This window comes from Rattus norvegicus, chromosome 12, assembly GCF_021556685.1.
Source record: "Rattus norvegicus strain SHRSP/BbbUtx chromosome 12, alternate assembly SHRSP_T2T, whole genome shotgun sequence".
NCBI classification, from domain to species: Eukaryota; Metazoa; Chordata; class Mammalia; order Rodentia; family Muridae; genus Rattus; species Rattus norvegicus.
In genome coordinates this window covers 24,533,096-24,551,965 of record NC_141545.1, presented here as the reverse complement: position 1 = coordinate 24,551,965, position 18,870 = coordinate 24,533,096, and the positions used below count along the sequence as shown (strand labels likewise).

Sequence of the window (18,870 nt, the reverse complement as noted above, 5' to 3'; positions counted from 1 at the left end):
TCTGGGAATTTTTAAGATGACCTTGTGACAGATTAAAAGTTTTAATATGGTACAAATATAGGTAAAAATTCTGGACAAGATTAGACATAATTATGTGTATCTAGAAGACACTTGTTACATTCTCTAGAAAAACTATTGTTAGCATCCTTTCACATTCTCAACAAGTATTAACCAAATTAAATATAGCTTGTAATCATATAAAGCTCTAAATGTAGACTAGAATAAGGAGCTATGTTGTTGAATATTACTATTAATTATGAGGACAAAATCTTAAGCATGATTAAAAACAGTGGTGAGAACCTCATCTTTAATGCACGCACTTGCCTGTTCCATTGGAAATTTCATTTTCTGGACATAGGACACAATCAAAACAGCAAGCAGCTTTCCCTTCCTGAAGAGATATTCTGAATCCAGGACCACAACTTTCACTGCATACAGAGACAGGAATCTGAGGATATTAAAGAAATTGGGATATAAAGAATTAGCCTGGTAACTAAAGTATATTACAGGATTGGGTAATAATGAATTTAATATTATGCATGCTCATTCTATTTATTTATGATAATTTATATTGCTAAAATACACATTATCTATAATATATCTATATCTATCTATCTATCTACTTATCACAGAATGAAGAGATTCAAATTGTGTACACACAAAAAAATTACACATTATCAAATAGGTATATATACGCACACATATATGTATATGTAAAATTAGAATTATGCATAACATTGGTAAGAATTTGCTAATCTTTGCAAAGGTAAACACATTAAGAAACACTTGAACATGGAAAGTAAGTTTGGCACTTTATCATTAGATTCATCTTTTAATTTATGTGGAGGCATCAGTCTCACCAAGGCATGTTACATGGTTTTTACCTGTGTTCTCTACAGAATAGTGTAGGATTCCACCCACCTGTTGCTCCACTCCTATACTCCACTCTATTCTGTCCTCAGAAATCTACAATTGTTGACCAGGTGGAAAATATGGAGAAAATGTTCCTACTTTCACTTTATATGTAAGACCTTGTGGAAAATCCCAGAAGTTCAGAATGTCATAATCTATGTGCAAGCTCTCTGAAGGATTCAAAGATATCGGCTCCCCACCAGGATTCATGAATTTAATGTTCTTCAGCAGGGAGTTCAGCTAAGGAAGATTTATGATTCATGATGGTAATTTTATAGGAGTCTGAATTATGTCATATTCACATATTCATTGATCCCAATAAAAAATGAAATAACATTAGGCATATATGATTGGGAAATATGTATACATACATTGAAGTGGCATCATAAGTACCATAATAGTATTTTAACAGGATAGTGAGATAAATCTACTGTTTTTTTTGCACCCTAATGATTTTCAGCACTGGTGAGCAAAGTTTATGTTACATGGACATTTTGCATATGAGACTGATAGTCTACAGGCATCTGGTTTTGTGTTATCAGTGTAAAATTGTCTGTGATATTTTGCACTCTGATTATGTCTAAGTGAGTTTTTGTCATTTGGGTTAATTGAGGTGTGAATACCCATCCTTAACTGAAGTAGGTTCATTTCATAATCTGAGCCTGAACTGAATATACTGAATGGAGTCAGTAAACAATAGCATACTCATAGCTAATTGCTTTGATTATGGAAATGTATGTGGCAAGCTTCGTTAAAATACTGTCAAATTGAATTCATACTGATGCTGGTCTATACTGTCTTATTGGCGTAAAAATTCATTTCTAATATATGGCATTTGTCCACATATTTTATGAGATCAAATAAAATGGATTTAAGAAAGTATCTATAATGTCATACAGACCCTAAGAAACACATATGCCAGCCCAGGTTACTGTATCCTGCAAAACTCTCAATTAACATAGATGGAGAAACCAAGATATTCCATGACAAAACCAAATTTACACAATATCTTTCTACAAATCCAGCACTACAAAGGATAATAAATGGTAAAGCCCAACATAAGGAGGCAAGCTATACCCTAGAAGAAGCAAGAAACTAATCATCTTGGCAACAAAACAAAGAGAAGAAAAGCACACAAACATAACTTGATATCCAAATATGAATATAACAGGAAGCAATAATCACTATACCTTAATATCTCTCAACATCAATGGCCTCAACTCCCCAATAAAAAGACATAGATTAGCAAACTGAAGATGCAACGAGGACCCTGCATTCTGCTGCCTACAGGAAACACACCTCAGAGACAAAGACAGACACTACCTCAGAGTGAAAGGCTGGAAAACAACTTTCCAAGCAAATGGTCGGATGAAGCAAGCTGGAATAGCCATTCTATTATCAAGTAAAATCAATTTTCAACTAAAATTCATCAAAAAAGATAAGGAAGGACACTTCATATTCATCAAAGGAAAAATCCACCAAGATGAACTCTCAATCCTAAATATCTATGCCCCAAATACAAGGGCACCTATGTACGTAAAAGAAACCTTACTAAAGTTCAAAACACACATTGCACCTCACACAATAATAGTAGGAGATTTCAACACCCCACTCTCATCAATGGGCAGATCATGGAAACAGAAATTAAACAGAGACGTAGACAGACTAAGAGAAGTCATGAATCAAATGGACTTAACAGATATTTATAGAACATTCTATCCTAAATCAAAAGGATACACCTTCTTCTCAGCTCCTCATGGTACTTTCTCCAAAATTGACCATATAATTGGTCAAAGAACGGGCCTCAACAGAAAGATAGAAATAATCCCACGCGTGTTATCCGAGCACCACGGCCTAAAACTGGTCTTCAATAACAATAAGGGAAGAATGCCCACATATACGTGGAAATTGAACAATGCTCAACTCAATGATAACCTGGTCAAGGAAGAAATAAAGAAATTAAAGACATTTTAGAATTTAATGAAAATGAAGGTACAATAGTACAATATACCCAAATTTATGGGACACAATGAAAGCTGTGCTAAGAGGAAAACTCATAGCGCTGAGTGCCTGCAGAAAGAAACAGGAGAGAGCATATGTCAGCAGCTTGACCGCACACCCAAAAGCTCTAGAACAAAAAGAAGCAAATACACCCAGGAGGAGTAGAAGGCAGGAAATAATCAAACTCAGAGCTGAAATCAACGAAGTAGAAACAAAAAGGACCATAGAAAGAATCAACAGAACCGAAAGTTGGTTCTTTGAGAAAATCAACAAGATAGATAAACCCTTAGCCAGACTAACGAGAGGACACAGCGAGTGTATCCAAATTAACAAAATCAGAAATGAAAAGGGAGACATAACTACAGATTCAGAGGAAATTCAAAAAATCATCAGATCTTAATATAAAAGCCTATATTCAACAAAACTTGAAAATCTACAGGAAATGGACAATTTCCTAGACAGATACCAGGTACCGAAGTTAAATCAGGAACAGATAAACCAGTTAAAGAACCCCATAATTCCTAAGGAAATAGAAGCAGTCATTAAAGTTCTCCCAACCAAAAAGAGCCCAGGTCCAGACAGGTTTAGTGCAGAATTCTATCAAACCTTCATAGAAGACCTCATACCAATATTATGCAAACTATTCCACAAAATTGAAACAGATGGATCACTACCGAATTCCTTCTATGAAGCCACAATTACTCTTATACCTAAACCACACAAAGACCCAACAAAGAAAGAGAACTTCAGACCAATTTCCCATACAAATATCGACGCAAAAATACTCAATAAAATTCTGGCAAACCAAATCCAAGAGCACATCAAAACAATCATTCACCATGATCAAGTAGGCTTCATCCCAGGCATGCAGGGATGGTTTAATATACGCAAAACCATCCACGTGATCCATTATATAAAGAAACTGAAAGAACAAAACCACATGATCATTTCATTAGATGCTTAGAAAACATTTGACAAGATTCAACACCCCTTAATGATAAAAGTCCTGGAAAGATCAGGAATTCAAGGCCCATCCCTAAACATAGTAAAAAGCCAAATACAGCAAACCAGTTGCTAACATTAAACTAAATGGAGAGAAACTTGAAGCAATCCCACTAAAATCAGGGACTAGACAAGGCTGCCCACTCTCTCCCTACTTATTTAAAAAGTTCTTGAAGTTCTAGCCAGAGCAATCAGACAACAAAAGGAGGTCAAGGGGATGCAGATTGGAAAAGAAGAAGTCAAAATATCACTATTTGCAGATGATATGATAGTATATTTAAGTGATTCCAAAAGTTCCACCAGAGAACTACTAAAGGTGATAAACAACTTCAGCAAAGTGGGTGGGTATAAAATTAACTCAGATAAATCAGTAGCCTTCCTCTACACAAAAGAGAAACAAGCCGAGAAAGAAATTAGGGAAACGACACCCTTCATAATAGACCCAAATAATACAAAGTACCTCGGTGTGACTTTAACCAAGCAAGTAAAAGATCTGTACAATAAGAACTTCAAGACTCTGAAGAAAGAAATTGAAGAAGACCTCAGAAGATAGAAAGATCTCCCATGCTCATGGATCGGCAGGATTAATATAGTAAAAATGGCCATTTTACCAAAAGCGATCTACAGATTCAATGCAATCCCCATCAAAATACCAATCCAATCTTTCAAAGAGTTAGACAGAAAAATTTGCAAATTCATCTGGAATAACAAAAAACCCAGGATAGCTAAAACTATCCTCAACAATAAAAGGACTTCAGGGGGAATCACTATCCCTGAACTCAAGCAGTATTACAGAGCAATAGTGATAAAAACTGCATGGTATTGGTACAGAGACAGACAGATAGACCAATGGAACAGAAATGAAGACCCAGAAATGAACCCATACACCTATGGGCACCTGATTTTGCAAAGGAGCCAAAGCCATCAAATGGAAAAAAGATAGAATTTTCAGCAAATGGTGGTGGTCCAACTGGAGGTCAACATGTAGAAGAATGCAGATTGATCCATGCTCATCACCCTGTTCAAAGCTTAATTCCAAGTGGATCAAGGACCTCCATATCAAACCAGATACACTCAAACTAGTAGAAGAAAAACTAGGGAAGCATCTGGAACACATGGGCACTGGAAAAAAATTCCTGAACAAAACACCAATGGCTTATGCTCTAAGATCAAGAATCGACAAATGGGATCTCATAAAACTGCAAAGCTTCTGTAAGGCAAAAGACACTGTGGTTAGGACAAAATGGCAAACAACAGATTGGGAAAAGATCTTTACCAATCCTACAACAGATAGAGGCCTTATATCCAAAATATACAAAGAACTCAAGAAGTTAGACCGCAGGGAGACAAAGAACCCTATAACAAATGGGGTTCAAAGGGGGAGGGGGGAGGGTGATGTTTGCCCGGAAACCGGGAAAGGGAATAACACTCGAAATGTATATAAGAAATACTCAAGTTAATAAAAAATGGGGTTCAGAGCTAAACAAAGAATTCACAGTTGAGGAATGCTGAATGGCTGAGAAACACCTGAATAAATTTTCAACATCTTTAGTCATAAGGGAAATGCAAATCAAAACAACCCTGAGATTTCACCTCACACCAGTGAGAATGGCTAAGACCAAAAACACATTTGACAGCAGATGCTGGCGAGGATGGGGAGAAAGAGGAACACTCCTCCATTGTTGGTGAGATTGCAGACTGGTACAACCATTCTGGAAATCAGTGTGGAGGTTCTTCAGAAAATTGGACATTGAACTGCCTGAGAACCCAGCTATACCTCTCTTGGCCATATACCCAAAAGATGCCCCAACATATAAAAAAGACACGTCCTCCACTACATTCATCGCAGCTTTATTTATAATACCCAGAAGCTGGAAAGAACCCAGATGCCCTTCAACAGAGGAATGGATACAGAAAATGTGGTACATCTACACAATGGAATATTACTCAGCTATCAAAAACAATGACTTTATGAAATTCGTAGGCAAATGGTTGGAACTGGAAAATATCATCTTGAGTGAGGTAACCCAATCGCAGAAAAACACACATGGTATGCACTCATTGATAAGTGGCTATTAGCCCAAATGCTTGAATTACTCTAGATGCCTAGAACAAATGAAACTCAAGGCGGATGATCAAAATGTGACTGCTTCATTCCTTCTTTAAAAGGTGAACAAGAATACCCTTTTGAGGGAATAGAGAGGCAAAGATTAAAACAGACACAGAAGGAACACCCATTCAGAGCCTGCCCCACATGTGGCCCATACATATACAGCCATCCAATTAGACAAGATGGATGAAGCAAAGAAGTGCAGGCCAAGAGGAGCTGGATATAGATCGCTCCTGAGAGACACAGCCAGAATACAGCAAACACAGAGGCGAATGCCAGCAGCAAACCACTGAACTGAGAATAGGATCCCAGTTGAAGGAATCAGAGAAAGAACTGGAAGAGCTTGAAGGGGCTCGAGACCCCATATGTACAACAATGCCAAGCAACCAGAGGTTCCAGGGACTAAGCCACTACCTAAAGCCTATACATGGACTGACCCTGGACTCTGACCTCATAGGTAGCAGTGAATATCCTAGTAAGAGCACCAGTGGAAGGGGAAGCCCTGGCTCCTGCTAAGACTGAACCCCCAGTGAACTAGATTGTTGGAGGGAGGGCGGCAATGGGGGGAGGGTGGGGAGGGGAACACCCATAAAGAAGGTGAGGGGGGAGGGGATGTTTGCCCGGAAACCGGGAAAGGGAATAACACTCAAAATGTATATAAGAAATACTCAAGTTAATAAAAAAAAAAGAAAGTATCTATAGTTGATACAGTTTCATGAGATATTTTAAGAATATATATCTTGCTGGTACTCTACAATTTTTAGGATCATAAACCTGTTGTCACTCCTTTTCATATATAAGAATAAGGTGGGGGAAAGATTGAGTTTTTACTGTTAAGAAAGTTAGAAGGTAATGAGATTGCCAGTGCCTTTAGCAGAAACATTTTGTTCCTTGGTTTTCATTTCTATATGATTGGGAAGTTGACTCTCAATTTCACTCAGGGATAGATTTTTCTTCCAGTCAGTAAAATAGTCTAGAAAACTTGTTTTCTAAAAGGACCCCCATTGAATTTGTTTAGAGTACATATGGGCCAATTTTAAAAAGTTACATTGGTGACACTGGCTAGAATCCAAAGAAAAACCATTACCTTCAAGGGGGGAAAATCCATGCTGCCTCCATTTTTCATTCCTTCTATGTCTATTTCTTGAATAAGCATCTTGTGCATGGTGTGGGCCACAGCATATACAGCATTGTATACATGGTAATTGCCAGTACTTACAGCTATGTCAAAGAGGTACCAAGGTAACAACCCCAAGTTACCTCTAGATGAACAATTTTTTAATGATTTACAGGTAGCATTAGATATTGCACAACCAAAGTAAATCTCCCACAGTCTTGCAAGAAAAATGTCATCTGGGTATTTGGAAGGTCTCACTGACTTTACAAACTCTTTAAAAGTAGAAATATCACCCTGGCATTTTGAAAAGATGAGAGTCCCATGGAATGAGTCAAGAATTAAATGTCTCATAGAAGTGACGACTCCCCATTGTGAAGTGGTCACCCAGATTCTCCACAGAAGTATATATTCCCATCTTCTAAACAGCACACCTAAGGAAGAGTCAGTGTTAGCATAAATGATAACAACTTTGGCTGGGTTTCTCATAATCCAAATAGGGTATTCATAAGTGTTTTCCAGGTCCATCATGTGAGTAACTGGGATAAATTCCATGAAGGCTACACAGACTGTGTTTCTTTCCATTTGTGGAATCAAGTCTGTGACAAAGTTAACACCATTCTCATCCTCTGAGATGACCAGCCGCACCCAATTCCATTTGAAATGGACAAACAATGAGACCATGCCTAAGGCCAAAGAAGATTCTTTGGCAGCCATCTGATACAAAAAAGGAAACTCCTCAGAGTTATTCATACTTTGTTCAAAAAGTCGAATGCTCAGCTGTAAAAATGAAAGCAGGGATAGACATTAATGAGGAGGTTCTGGAAATCACAGAAAAATTGCATATGAAACAGTCACTTAAAGTTTAGAGATCCAAATTTTTACTTAAAGTCAAGTCTAGTACTGATATATGATTCTGGAAAATGAGTTGAAATACTCTCTTTTATTGTAGACCTGTGTGTATATTTTAAGGCCTGTATGTACATTTCAATCAGAAGAAATGTGAATATAGTAACATCTCAAAGTATGTAGCTTTAAAGTTATGTATTTTAAAGGAGTATTTGGACAGCTGGTTCATTGACTCTCTCTCTCTCTCTGTGTGTGTGTGTGTGTGTGTGTGTAAAAGTGTGTGTGACCAGCCTTCTACAGTGAATACAGAGTATGTATTAACGTGAAGGCTAAAAGAAGGCAGCAGGTGTTCTCTACTTTTTTCCACATATTCTTCTGAGGTAGGGTCTCTCTTCATCCCTGGGCTCCATGTGTTTTGCCCTGTGGAGAAGATAACATGGACACAGGGATTATCTTGTATCTGGTTTGTTGTCATGAGTGTAAGTGTGAAGATGGCATTCGAACTTTTATCCTCCTGATTGCACTGAAACTGTTCTTGACATTTGTGCTGTATTCCAGTCCACTACTATTATTTTGAATCATGCATAATGAAACATTTCCTTATGATTTTTCATGGTATACAAATTATGGAACCAAATGAGAATAGTTTCCTTTCTTCTCATGCATCTAATCTCACCTGTGGATATTTATAAAGACTCAAAAATATGCCAATTAAGGAAGAAATTTCCCATGTTGTTCCTGTGATTGCAGCCACAGATTTTCCCTTGGTTTTGCATGTATAGTTAGGAATGAGTCTGTCCTGCTCTGTGAGCCACTTGAGGAAACTTACTACAGTCTCATTACCAATGGCCCCAGCACTGTGAATATTATATCCAAGTGTCATGTTAGGTAAAAGTATGGGGTTTCTGTTGATCTCCTCTATGGCAAAAATTAAGGCCATCACAAATTGGTAGTTTTGTGGAGCAATCCTGTGTAGAAAACATAGGAATCATTAGAGCATAATCTCAAATCACATTGAGTCATTCAATTGAGTACATTCACTATTATATATTGAATGAACACACCCCCTCAGAGCTTCAATGTTCAAACTGCATCTTCTTTCCCAAGATTGCTCATGTGTCATTGTCACAGGTTTTTGTCATGTTTAGCAGCTCCTATGGGGACTAATTCCTTTGTAAATATTTGAGCATAGATGAAGAAGCCTATATTTCATTCAGGAAACAACCAGAAACTACATGTTTTTCTTTAACATGGATGTCTACCTGTTATAAAACTGAAAAAATATATTTAATGTGATTTGAGGGATTGGAAGTGTGTAGGTTGTGAAAGGCCAGACTGAACCAATACATACTAAGAGTTCCTGATGAAAGATGAAATGAAAAATGTTCTATGCCCTTGTCCAAGGTTATACTTGTCAAAGCCTGTATAGAGCTGGAGACAGGAATTATGAATTAGTGAAATTTGAGGTGTTTGATGATATTTTCTACCTCTTATACTTCTTGTCTACCTCAATGCTTCTGTTTTCAGATTATGTAATTTAATATACTTTAAGATCTAAATAGTTTTTCGCTCTCTTTTTTAAGCAAGTTGGCCATTTGGTTCATAAGTATGAAATTTTATATATTCCAAATTCTACATACTTTTTCATCTACATGCATTCCTTTGGTAGCTACTAAGTGTTCTCATTTATCTTTTTATATCTCTCTATGTATGCATACACCTATATGCATAAATGTAAAAAAATTAATCTGCATATTTGTATAATGTTTCTTGTATGTATTATTCAGAACATAATAAGAAATAGACATGCTAACATGTACAGGTGAAAAGCTGTGACACCTTAGCAAGATAAAATACAGCAATGGTGATTGAGGAATGCTGAGTGCAGGAGGCATAGTCTTCCCCAGGAAGTGGAATATCGGTTGGGCTTCCAATATTAAATGCTTGGTTCTGAAAATGCTAATATGTAAGAGCCTATACAGTTTTTAATGTTTTTCTACCTCAACAGTCCTTATACAGTTTTGTGACTCCATGAGAAAACGTTTTGTTTGCTCATTCTGTATCTTGTGTATTGTCCATTACACAAGTGGGGGCTTAGAAGTTAATGCTGTCCTTTTATATAAAGTGTGTTTTCCTTTGTTGCAGTGAACAGCACTGCATTTCCTTGTGAGTCTGAAGAGTTGTTTTGTCACCCAGAGCTGATCATAGAAAGCTAGTATTTTACAATTTTACATATGTTTATAAATTTGAATAAAGAAAATTCTGTAAGACATAAACAAATGAATGAAATTAAGGGAAAACCAGGATGCTAATCAGTATAAAGTTCCAAAAGTGTTCCAAGAACTAGTTATTTGTAACTTGGTTATGAAGAAATTTGAACACTTTGGGGTTCATGTATTTACTGAGAAAGAAAGAAATAAAAACATTGAACCTAGCAAAATCAAATTGGAAAGGGATTCACAAGGCAATGCAGTTAGTCTGTAGAGGAAATAAGGATAAACCAAAACTTTAAGTTTCATATTGAGTAAATCTAATAGGGAAAACATTGAAGTAAATATAATCAAGAACATATTGTTCACTGCAAAGAAGGAAAACACACTACATAGGATAATAGAAAGGTCCAAAAGAAGGAGGATAACTACACTCTAGAAAGTTATCTTCTTGCAACAAACCAAGAAGAATATAGCCACACAAATGTAAATCCTCTTCTAAGAAGAAATATAACGTGTTACACTATTCATTGGGCATAACTTGCCAATAAAAACACATGGACTAACAGACTGACTACATAAATAGGACCCAGTGTTTTGCCGCATAAGAAAAAAATCTTCTAAGATGAACTCTCAATTCTGAACATTAATGTTCCAAAAGCAAGGGCACCAACATCTATAAAAAAATTTATTAAGCACAAACACAGTGCACCACAGAAAGGGAGATTTCAACACACCACTCTCATCAATGGACAAATCATGGAAACAGAAATTAAATGGAGAGAAAATGAAGCTAACAGAAATTATGAAACAAATGGATTTAACAGACATCTATAGAACATTTCATCCTAAAACAAAAGAATATACCATCTTCTCAGCACAGCATGGTACTTTATCAAAAATTGACCAAATAATTGGTCACAAACAGGATTGAAATAAACCTATGCATTCTGTCAGAACACTATGGACTAAGACTGCTCTTCAATAACAAGAAAAACACCAGAAATTCAACATACACATGGAAACTGAGGAATCCTCAACTCAATGACAAGTTGGTCAAAGAAGAAAGAAAGAAATTAAAGACTTTTTAGAATTTATTGAAAATGCAGGCACAATATAGCCGAACTTATGGGATACAATGAAAGCAGTGTTAAGCTTTGAGTGCCTCAAAAATGGAAAAAGCATAGACTAACAGTTTGACAGCACACTTGAAAGCTCCAGAAGAAAAAGAGGCTAATTCACCCAAGAGTAGACAGCAGGAAATAATCAAACTCAAAGCTGAGATCAACCAAATTGAGACAAAAAGAACTATTTACTGGGTCAACAAATCCAGGAGATGGTTCTTTGAGATAAACCCTTAGCAAACCACACCAGAAAGCAGAGAGACAGTATCCAAATCAACAAAGTCATAAATGAAAAGGGAGACAAAATTCAAGAAAGTGAGAGAGTTCAGAAAATTAGCAGATCCTACTTCAAAAGCCTATACTCAACAAAACTGGAAAATCTGGAAGAAATGGACAACTTTCTGGACAGATACCAGATAACAAAGTAATAAGAGGCTCAGATAAACCATCTAAACAGTCCCAAAACCCTTAAAGAAATAAAAGCAGCCATTAAAAGTCTTCCAACCAAAAAAGTCCATGGTCAGATGGGCCTAGTGCATAATTCTATCAGACATTCATAGAAGACCTAATATCAATAGTGTCCAAACAGTTCCACAAAATCGAAACAGAAAAAACACTACCCAATTCATTCTTTGAAGCCATAATTATGCTTATGCCTAAACCGCCCAAAAACCCAACAAAGAAAGAGAAGTTCAGACAAATTCCCCTTATGAATATTGATGCAAAAGTACAATCATATACTTGCAAACCAAGTCCAAGAACACATCAAATCTTTCCTCCATGATGACCAAGTCTGCTTCATCCCAGGGAGGCAAATATGTTTCAACATACAGAAATTCATCAACATACTCCTCTACTTAAAAAAACTCAAAGAACAAAACCACATAATCATCTCATTGGAATTTGAGAAAGCATTTGACAAAATTCAACACCCCTTCATGTTAGAAGTCCTTGAAAGATCAAGAATTCAAGACCCACATAAACAGTAAAATCAATATACAGCAAACCAGAAGCCAACATCAAACAAAATAGAGCAAAGCTTGAAGCAATCCACTTAAAACAGGTGCTGGACAAGGCTGCCTACTGTCTGTTCACCTATTAAATATAGTACTTGAAGTTCTATCGAGAGCAATCAGACAACAAAAGCAGATCAAAGGGATAAATTTGAAAGGAAGAAGTCAAAATATCACTATTTGCAGATGATATGATAGTACACTTAAGGGACCCCAAAAATTCCATGATAGAACTACTACAGCTGAAAAACAACATTAATAAAGTGGCTGGTTATAAAATTAACTCAAACAAATCGGGAGCCATCTTCTACTCAAAGGATAAACAAGCTAAGAGAGAAATTAGGGAAATGACATATTTCACAATAGCCACAAATGGTATAACTATTTGACTCTAACAAAGCAAGTGAAAATCTGTATGAAAAGAACTTCAAGTCTCTGAAAAAAGAAATCAAAGGTCTCAGGAGATGGAACAATCTCCTATGCTCATGGATTGGCAGGTTAATACAGTAAAAATGCCCATTTAGCCAAAAGTAAACTACAAATTCAATGAAATCCCCATCAAAATTCCAATGCAATTCTTCATAGAATTAGGAAGAGCAATTTGGAGATTCATTTGGAAAAGATAACACACCAGGATAATGAAAACTCTTCTCAACAATAAAAGCAGTTATGGGGGAATCACCATCCCTGACCTCAAGCTGTATTACACAGCAATAGTGATAAAAACTGCATGGTATGGGTACAGAGACAGGCAGGTAGATCAATGGAACTGAAATGAAGACCCAGAAATAAACCCACACAACTATGGTCACTTGATCTTTGATAAAGAAATTAAAAATACCCAGTGGAAAAAGACAACCTTTTCAACAAATAGTGCTGGTTGAATTGAAGGTCAGCATGTAGAAGAATGCAAATTGACCCATTCTTTTCACCTTGTATAAAGCTCAAGTCCAAGTGGATCAAAGACCCCATATCAAACCAGATACACTGAAACCAATAGAAGAGAATGTGAGGAAGAGCTTCAAACAAATAGGCACAGGGGAAAATTTCCTGAACAGAACACCAACGATGCATGTTCTAATATCAATAATTGACAAATGGGTCCTCATAAAATTGCAAAGCTTCTGTAAGTCAAAGGACACTTTCAATAGGACAAAATGGCAACTAACAGACTTGGAAAATTCTTTACCAATTCTATATCTGATAGAGAGCTAATATCCAATATATACAAACAACTCAAGACAGACACCAAAGAATCAAATAATCCTATGAAAAATGAGGTACAGACCTAAACAAATAGTTCTCAACTGAGGAATATTGAGTGGCTGAGAACTGTCTAAATAAATGTTCAACATCCTTAGTCATGAGGTAAGTGCAAATCAAAACAATCCTGAGATTCCACTTCACACCTGTCAGAATGGCCAAGATCAACAACTCAGGTGAAAACAGATGTTGGCAAGGATGTAGAGAAAGAGGAACACTCCTCCATTTTTCATGGGATTTCAAGCTGGTACTACCACTCTGGAAATCAGTCTGGAAATTCCTCAGAATATTGGACGTAGTACTCACTGAGGACCCAAATATACCACTGAAGAGCATATACCCAAAACATGCTCCAACGTATAACAAAGACACATGTCCAACTATGTTCAGAGCAGCCTTATTTAAAATACCCAGAAGTTGCATGACCTTCAACAGGAGAATGGATACAGAACATGTGGTACATTTACACAATGGAGTACTACTCAGCTATCAAAAACAATGACTCCATGGATTTCATAGGCAAGTGGATGAAACTAGAAAATAACATCCTGAGTTAGGTAAATCATTCACAAAAGATCATACATGGCATACACTCACTGCTAGGTGGTTATTAGCTCAAAAGCCTTGAATACCTGAGAAAAATTCACAGATCATATGAAGTTCAAGAAGAAGGAAGGCCAAAAAGCAGATGATTCATTCCTTTTCATAATGGAGCACAAAATACTTTCAGGAAGAAATACACGGACAAAGAGTGGATCAGGGGATGAAGCAAAGGTCATCCAGATACTCCATATTTTGGGATTTATCCCATATGCTGCCAGCAAACTCAGTCACTATTGCTGATGCCAAGAACTGTTTTTTGACAGGAGGCAGATGTGCCTGTCTACTGAAATGCTCTGCCAGAGTCCTACTGCTACAGATGAATATGGTTGCAGCTAACCATTGAACTTTACATGGGGACCCCAATGGAGGAGTTAGAGAAAATGCTTAAGGAGTTGAAGGGGTTTGCAACAACACAGGAAACAACAATATCAACCAACCAAACCCTACCAGACCTCACAGGGATTAGACCACCAACCAATGAATACACATGGAGGGCCCATAACTCCAGCTACATATGTGGCAGAGGATGACATTGTCCAATATCAATGGGAGGAAAAGCCCTTGATCCTGTGAAGACTTGTTTCCCCAATGTATGGTAATGCCAGTGCACTAAGGATGGAGTGGGTGTGTGGAAATGGAAGCATCCTCATAGAAGCAGGGGAAGGGGGAAGGGAATATGGGACAGGGCAGACAGGGGATAACATTTGAAATGTAAATACATAAGTGCTTGCCTAGAAAGCACAAGGCCCTGGGTTCGGTCCCCAGCTCCAAAAAAAAAAAAAAAAAAAGAAAGAAAAAGGAAAGTAAATACATAAAATATTATCCAAGAAAAATAAAATTAAAAAATATGATCTTGTGGAAAGCTGTATAATAAAGGTAAGAAGATCCCTAGAAGAAGAAAAATGAAAAATGTATCTAAATAATAATCAACACTGAAGCCATTGAAGATTTTACATCATGCAGTATTAAGTATTCAAGTTACTTTTCATATTTTGTACATGAAACTAAGCACTCCATCTTCAATAGTATTTATAACTTATTTTAATAGAATTTAAAATTTTATGTATACTAAAAATTTCTTTAAATATATTTATGATTTGTTACTAGTACCTGTTTTTTTTACATCATTAATATTTTGTATGAGTAGACATTCAAGATTATATAAAAATTTCTTTCTAAGATAAGAGCCATAAAAGGAAAATGTTGAATTCCTGGTACATTATACATCAGCTGAATATATATATAATATTACATCATTCCATGCATTGGATGTAGGACTTTCATGATAAGGTCAACTCTACAAGTATAAGTAAGATAATAACTGTGATTCTCTGTGTTATGTATTATCCAAAGTTTTGGAACGGAATGATGTTCTCATTGTATTTGAAGAATAAATTCCTCAGATGGACTAAATTCCATAATTAGGAAAAAAGAGTTTATTTACCATTTCCTCCACAGACCAACTGTATTGCCTTGTAAATTCCTTTCCAATTTGATGATGCCAGGTTCAATATTTTCATTTCTTTCTTTCTCAGTGAATTTATGAACCCCCAAGAGTTTGAAACTCTTGATAATCAAGTTACAAATCACTGGTTGTTAGAACACTGTTGGACCTTTATACTGATTTATGTCCTGGTTTCCACTTGAATTCATTCATTTGTTTATGTCTTGAGGCATTTCCTTTATTAAATTTAATCAATTAATTTAAAATTATAAAATACCAGATTTCTAAGGATCCATGAGCACTTATTTTAACAAATGAGAGATGTAAAATTTCTGGAATGTGGCTATGGCATATGGGTTCATTCAATCCTTCGTAATTGAAGTTCATCAAGTATACTGTGTATGTATATTCTGAGGATTAAACAGATTTCTCTGGACAAATAATTACCACTGCCAATAAAGTGTGTGAGAAAAGAAATCATCCTTTTCTTTTAATGATTAACTTGATTAATTTCTTTAATATGACAAATAGATAGATACCAGTGATGGTAGGAGACAGGCTCTACTGAATCAGATATTCTGAGTGCGGGATTCCCAATGATCCTGGTCTTTTCCAAGAGGTCTGTGTCTAAAGCACACTTCACAGTTCCTGGGGTCCACATATTGGAGCAATGAAATAAATATGAACATTGTAAACCTCTAGCGATGGAGAGCATACTCTTTTCCTCTATCATATCTTTTTAATGGTAATGCACCCCTTTATTTTTTAAGACTTATTTTATATATACAAGTACACTGTAGCTGTCCTCAGACACACCAGAAGAGGGCATCAGATCTCATTACAGATGGTTGTGAGCCACCATGTGGTTGCTGGGAATTGAACTCAGGACCTCTGGAAGAGCAGTCAGTGCTCTTAACCACTGAGCCATCTCTCCAGCCCCTCCTCTATCATATCTTACAGGGGAAACAAACATTTGAAATGCTAGAAAATAAAAAGTTCATATTGTGGTTGCAGAAATGGTGTGGCAGCAGACCACACGAAACTCAAGAAGAAGGACGACCAAAGTGTGGTTGCTTCAGTCCTTCTTAAAAGGGGGGACAAAATATTCATAGGAGGGGATATTGAGACAAAGTTTGGAGCAGAGACTGAAGGAATGGCCATTCAAAGCCTGTCCCACCTGGGGATCCAGCCCATATATATATATGCACCCAACAAAACTAGACAATATTGATGAAGCCAAGAAGTGCATGCTGACAGGAGCCTGAAGTAGCTGTGTCCTGAGAGGCTCAGCTAGAGCATGACAAACACAGAGGCGAATGCTAGCAGCAAACCATTGTACTGAGAACTGTGTTCCTGTTGGAGGAGTTAGAGAAAGTATTGAAGGAAATGAAGGTGCTTGCAACCCCATAAGAACAACAATACCAACCAACCAACCAGAGCTTCTGGGGACTAAGTCACAACCCCAAGACTAAACATGGTCATACCCATGGCTCCAGCTGCATATGTAACAGAAGACAGCCTTCTTTGTTATCAATGGGAGGAGAAGCCCTTGGTCATGCCAAGACCTGATCATCCAGTGTAGGGAAATGTTAGAGCAGGGAGGTGGGAAGGGGGTCTGGTTGGGGAGGGAGAACACCCTTATAGTAGCAGGGAAGGTGGACAGGATAGGGGGTTTATTGATGGGAATCCTGGAAAGGGAGAAACATTTGAAATATAAATTAAAAATATCAAACTCAAGAAAAGGAAGGAAGGAAAGGAGGGAGGGAAAGAGAGAGAGAGAGAGAGCGAGAGAGAGAGAGAGAATATTAAACAAGCTCACTTAAGTCTAAAATGAGTGACTTAATCACTCTCCTAGTCAGAGAAGAGAATAGCACAATGACAATAGCAAGCATATGCCACCGGCAGAATTACAGATAGTAAAATGGAAACAGACATGACAGAAAGTAAAGGAGAAGGCAAATATATTAGCAAAAATTAGGAGTTGTGGGGGAAGATCAGAGATCCTAAGCATGTAGGTTGAATTTCTGTCTAGATATCTAGAAAGGCAACATTTGACACATCTGTGTCTGACAGGAGGAACAATTACTGCTCTCTGTAGCACCTTCTCTACTCACAGCACCAGAAGTCACCTGTTCAAATTCTGTGCAAGTCTGTTTCATTCTTTTAGTAAAGAGTTCTCTGATTGCTGTGGTGACATTCCTTAGTGTCAAATGAATATTCCTGTACAGGTATACTTCAGATACTAGAGAAAATTTAAAGATAACTGCTGTCTGCTCACAGTGCCTAGACTATCTATCCTGTAATACCAAAGTGTGGGAAGACAGCTGCAAGAAAACAATTGTCTTCAAAGAGTTTGAAATAACCAAATAGAATAGGTAATCTCCTGAGAAATATGGCACAATCAGCAAGTCCCACCCAACTGTACCAACATTAGGAAGTGCACCGAAGGAATATTCAGTGGAAAGTCTTTGTAGAATGGACATTGTTCTGTCACCCTAAGTACTGAACTGTACCTATCCCACAAGACAAGATTCTAAGTTGCATCATTCGTCCTGTGTGACATGAGTGTTGGACCTGGCTGGAGATTGATTTTCTTCTCAGACTACACCCATAAAAATAGAAGATAATGGATGGAAAGAGAAACTTATTTGATGGAAGAAGTGCTGTTGGGAATAAATAATGAGATGGTTAAAGGTGCACACTGGAGAATGTGGTTAGGTAGATCAGGCAGCAGACACTTACCGTGCACTGACGTCTTTGTTCTCTGCCCCTTCAGTGTGTTGGGAGGTTTGATAGGTATAAAGTGGTAAGAATGCACTGATCACCATATCCCCATCCTGGTATACATTGTCTATGAAAGAAACAAAACACTCATGGGTGAACAATTTGCACAGAAGCATAGGAAGCTTCAGGGTAAAAAAAGAAAAAAATCCAAGTGGGCATTGTCAGGGTTCCTTTGAGCACAAACGTAATCTGCCGTTAAGCCAGGTGCTCACATTCAGTAGCTGAATGTGTGGGCCCTTCTGTGGGTTTATAAGAGTTACAGACATAGGAGTCCTTTGAACTAGTCATTGCAAGGCAGCTTTTTCCAGTCCCCTGGAGAAAATTCCAACACTTTGTACCTTGAGGCTTCACAGCTGAGGTCTTCTCTAAAAGTGACAAACACTTGTTGAAAAAACATGGCTGAGATTCAGATCATGCCCTCATAGTATTTTGTATTATTAT

The 18,870-nt window shown here is 37.1% G+C and overlaps 1 pseudogene; it reads right to left on the bottom strand.

Annotated features, from left to right (window-relative positions):
* Positions 1 to 18,588, bottom strand: part of LOC148002247 (vomeronasal type-2 receptor 116-like) — a 32,001-nt pseudogene extending 13,413 nt beyond the window's left edge.
* Positions 18,589 to 18,870: the final 282 nt, after the last annotated feature.